This window comes from Schistocerca americana, unplaced genomic scaffold (genome assembly GCF_021461395.2).
Source record: "Schistocerca americana isolate TAMUIC-IGC-003095 unplaced genomic scaffold, iqSchAmer2.1 HiC_scaffold_939, whole genome shotgun sequence".
Taxonomy (NCBI): domain Eukaryota; kingdom Metazoa; phylum Arthropoda; class Insecta; order Orthoptera; family Acrididae; genus Schistocerca; species Schistocerca americana.
Window position 1 is genome coordinate 25,001 of NW_025726718.1, and position 5,000 is coordinate 30,000.

General features: G+C 51.0%; 1 non-coding gene across 1 annotated transcript in view; it reads right to left on the reverse strand.

Moving 5' to 3' along the window:
* LOC124592593 overlaps nt 1–315 on the reverse strand; it is a 1,910-nt gene extending 1,595 nt beyond the window's left edge. The window contains exon 1 of the ribosomal RNA XR_006977551.1: nt 1–315. This exon is cut by the window's left edge and continues 1,595 nt beyond it. This is a non-coding gene — a ribosomal RNA (small subunit ribosomal RNA).
* Nucleotides 316–5,000: the final 4,685 nt, after the last annotated feature.

Sequence of the window (5,000 nt, forward strand, 5' to 3'; positions counted from 1 at the left end):
GAAAGATGCGTCGCCGGTACGAGGACCGTGCGATCAGCCCAAAGTTATTCAGAGTCACCAAGGCAAACGGACCGGACGAGCCGACCGATTGGTTTTGATCTAATAAAAGCGTCCCTTCCATCTCTGGTCGGGACTCTGTTTGCATGTATTAGCTCTAGAATTACCACAGTTATCCAAGTAACGTGGGTACGATCTAAGGAACCATAACTGATTTAATGAGCCATTCGCGGTTTCACCTTAATGCGGCTTGTACTGAGACATGCATGGCTTAATCTTTGAGACAAGCATATGACTACTGGCAGGATCAACCAGGGAGCTGCGTCAACTAGAGCTGAGCAGCCGGCCGCCCGGGAGTGTGTCCCGGGGGCCCGCGCGAACACGCAAGCGTCCGCTCAATTATTCTGCAAACAGGAGGAGGCTGAGCTCCCCTGCACCATACACCTCGAAACCCTCTCAGGTCCCGGCGGCGCGCAGCGCCGTCCTAAGTACTTGGTCGGGTTCGAGAGAGGCGCAATCGCCCGGAGTTTGGCGAGTAGACGCTTTAGGTGCGACCACCCGTGCTCCCAACTGAGCTTGCCGCTGCCGACAGAGGCCCGGGAGCGTGCTGTCGTGGCATTGCCGGCGGGAGACAACACGCGCCACCTACGGTGACCGGCAGCTCCAACGCCAGCGCCACAGAAGGACAAAAGCCCCACTTGGGTGCCGAAGCGAACTCTCCCAGCACAGCGCACGCGCCAACACGTCCGCACAGCTGCGATACAAACCACCTGCGAGAACCGCAGAGGCGACCGAGCAGCAGACGGCGTCGCGGCGCCGAGCGCCGGGCGGCGGCGCATCCTCAGCGCACACAGTCCTCAATCGGACCAGCACACTGCAGATGTCCACCGCGCTTCGCACCGGGCCCGCGAGGACCTACTTTGGCCGCACGGCGCCGCGTGCAGGGTGCGCCGGCGCGCAGCTGCGCCGCCTGCCGCCTCCGTCGGCCGGCGCGCCTGCCACTGGCCGCCCCCACCAGCCGGCTGTAGCGCGTGCGCCCACGCACCGCACGGCCAACACGCCGGGAGGCCCCCCCTCACCGGCCGGGGACGGTCCCACCCAGCCACCGCCGCGTATCGCTTCACACCCACATGCCATTCACGTTCGTGGGCATGGTGGGTATCGCTGCAACAACCGGTTGGTAGCTCAACCGATCGTCGCCATCACTGATTCACCCCTAGCGAGAACAACCGCACCACAACGGTTTACCAGTTGTTCATTTGCGTAACGTCACCAGCAAACGTAGGCGTCCATCGCCATTTGCAAATTCAACGATTGTTGCATGCCTGTGTCAGGTGTCACGACACACTGTCTGCCCACATACACGCAACAACATGTCCACGCTTAGCGAACACGTGGAAGGTGGCCCCCGTACGTATGCGATGTCCATTGCGCGAACGACTGTCAACCGGCCTCTGTCGCATGTCGCAGATGTGGAACGCAGTGCACCGTGCTATCACGGTGTGTGAGAAGAGACGACTACGTCTGACAACACGCGCCACTACATCAACAGACGGCTCATGCTGATCGCCATCCAGGGCATACCACACTGCAATCCAGCTCTTATAGGGAGACGACACGTAGCTGAGTGCACAACATTTGGACCGCATGGTTCGCCGTTGTTGGCGCAGTCGTTGTACGGTCACATGTACCACGATGTATCATTCAGTACATGAGGACCAATGTGCAGTACAGTGTGTGATTTGGACGTACAACATCAGCGGACAGTTGACACAGGCCGTACCACAGCGTAGGCTAAGTGCTTCGCCATGCGAATGCCAATGAACAACTGCAAATGCCAATGAACAACTGCAAAGGGCATTGAGCATGTACGTCCTGCTGCCATCCACATTACAGTGTATAGCTGCAAGGTGTTTAACATGAAGCGATACACTGGGGACCGGGCAGTGCGAGTAGCAAACTATATTGCGGGGGTTGCAGTTAGGCAACACTACACTAATTTAACGCGTCGTATGACAATTACAGAGCAGGTTAAGGCCCAACGTGTGTTGGGTTAAGGCCCAACGTGTGTTGGGTTAAGGCCCAACGTGTGTTGGGTTAAGGCCCAACGTGTGTTGGGTTACGGCCCAACGTGTGTTGGGTTAAGGCCCAACGTGTGTTGGGTTAAGGCCCAACGTGTGTTGGGTTACGTTAAGGGGCAATGTGGGTTACGTTAAGGGGCAATGTGGGTTACGTTAAGGGGCAATGTGGGTTACGTTACGGCGCAATATAGGTTACGTTACGGCGCAATATAGGTTACGTTAAGGGGCAATGTGGGTTACGTTACGGCGCAATATAGGTTACGTTACGGCGCAATATAGGTTACGTTAAGGCGCAATATCGGTTACGTTAAGGCGCAATACAGGTTACGTTAAGGCGCAATACAGGTTACGTTAAGGCGCAATACAGGTTACGTTAAGGCGCAATACAGGTTACGTTAAGGCGCAATACAGGTTACGTTAAGGCGCAATACAGGTTACGTTAAGGCGCAATACAGGTTACGTTAAGGCGCAATACAGGTTACGTTAAGGCGCAATGCAGGTTACGTTAAGGCGCAATGCAGGTTACGTTAAGGCGCAATACAGGTTACGTTAAGGCGCAATGCAGGTTACGTTAAGGCGCAATGCAGGTTACGTTAAGGCGCAATACAGGTTACGTTAAGGCGCAATACAGGTTACGTTAAGGCGCAATACAGGTTACGTTAAGGCGCAATACAGGTTACGTTAAGGCGCAATACAGGTTACGTTAAGGCGCAATACAGGTTACGTTAAGGCGCAATACAGGTTACGTTAAGGCGCAATACAGGTTACGTTAAGGCGCAATACAGGTTACGTTAAGGCGCAATACAGGTTACGTTAAGGCGCAATACAGGTTACGTTAAGGCGCAATACAGGTTACGTTAAGGCGCAATACAGGTTACGTTAAGGCGCAATACAGGTTACGTTAAGGCGCAATACAGGTTACGTTAAGGCGCAATACAGGTTACGTTAAGGCGCAATACAGGTTACGTTAAGGCGCAATACAGGTTACGTTAAGGCGCAATACAGGTTACGTTAAGGCGCAATACAGGTTACGTTAAGGCGCAATACAGGTTACGTTAAGGCGCAATACAGGTTACGTTAAGGCGCAATACAGGTTACGTTAAGGCGCAATACAGGTTACGTTAAGGCGCAATACAGGTTAGGTTAAGGCGCAATACAGGTTAGGTTAAGGCGCAATACAGGTTAGGTTAAGGTACGACATAGGTTAGGTTAAGGTACGACATAGGTTAGGTTAAGGTACGACATAGGTTAGGTTAAGGTACGACATAGGTTAGGTTAAGGTACGACATAGGTTAGGTTAAGGTACGACATAGGTTAGGTTAAGGTACGACATAGGTTAGGTTAAGGTACGACATAGGTTAGGTTAAGGTACGACATAGGTTAGGTTAAGGTACGACATAGGTTAGGTTAAGGTACGACATAGGTTAGGTTAAGGTACGACATAGGTTAGGTTAAGGTACGACATAGGTTAGGTTAAGGTACGACATAGGTTAGGTTAAGGTACGACATAGGTTAGGTTAAGGTACGACATAGGTTAGGTTAAGGTACGACATAGGTTAGGTTAAGGTACGACATAGGTTAGGTTAAGGTACGACATAGGTTAGGTTAAGGTACGACATAGGTTAGGTTAAGGTACGACATAGGTTAGGTTAAGGTACGACATAGGTTAGGTTAAGGTACGACATAGGTTAGGTTAAGGTACGACATAGGTTAGGTTAAGGTACGACATAGGTTAGGTTAAGGTACGACATAGGTTAGGTTAAGGTACGACATAGGTTAGGTTAAGGTACGACATAGGTTAGGTTAAGGTACGACATAGGTTAGGTTAAGGTACGACATAGGTTAGGTTAAGGTACGACATAGGTTAGGTTAAGGTACGACATAGGTTAGGTTAAGGTACGACATAGGTTAGGTTAAGGTACGACATAGGTTAGGTTAAGGTACGACATAGGTTAGGTTAAGGTACGACATAGGTTAGGTTAAGGTACGACATAGGTTAGGTTAAGGTACGACATAGGTTAGGTTAAGGTACGACATAGGGTAGGTTAAGGTACGACATAGGTTAGGTTAAGGTACGACATAGGTTAGGTTACGGTACGACATAGGTTAGGTTACGGTACGACATAGGTTAGGTTACGGTACGACATAGGTTAGGTTACGGTACGACATAGGTTAGGTTACGGTACGACATAGGTTAGGTTACGGTACGACATAGGTTAGGTTACGGTACGACATAGGTTAGGTTACGGTACGACATAGGTTAGGTTACGGTACGACATAGGTTAGGTTACGGTACGACATAGGTTAGGTTACGGTACGACATAGGTTAGGTTACGGTACGACATAGGTTAGGTTACGGTACGACATAGGTTAGGTTACGGTACGACATAGGTTAGGTTACGGTACGACATAGGTTAGGTTACGGTACGATATAGGTTAGGTTACGGTACGATATAGGTTAGGTTAAGGTACACATTGTTGTAAGGAAAGGTTTAATGGGGGGCGGGGCGGGGCGGCCGGTTTGTTGATTGTGATTATAGTAAGTGGATGCCTGCGGCATCATCTGATTTGCCACGTCAGGATGCACCTTTGGCTCATGACAGGCGGCGCTCTCATTCCATGCTTGTGGCAGACCTGTGTCTTTCATTCCTGCCATTGTTTGTGTGCTGTGAGAGGAGGCAGTATTGTGATGTTGGGTGCACCCCTGTGTAGGACATGTGTGGGTGTTGGTGGCTTGGCTGAGCAATGGTGGTTGTCGGGTGGGTGGGATATTCTGTTTTCTGAGTGGACCTCCCAGTCTGGTTATGACAGTGTGGATTGTCTAATGTGGCGGAGAGGATGCACTGGGTGTTGTTCCATGCTGGTGCTTACATATTGTCTGTGTGCGTGTTACAGGCAGAGAGTAGTGCGTGATAAGGGTGT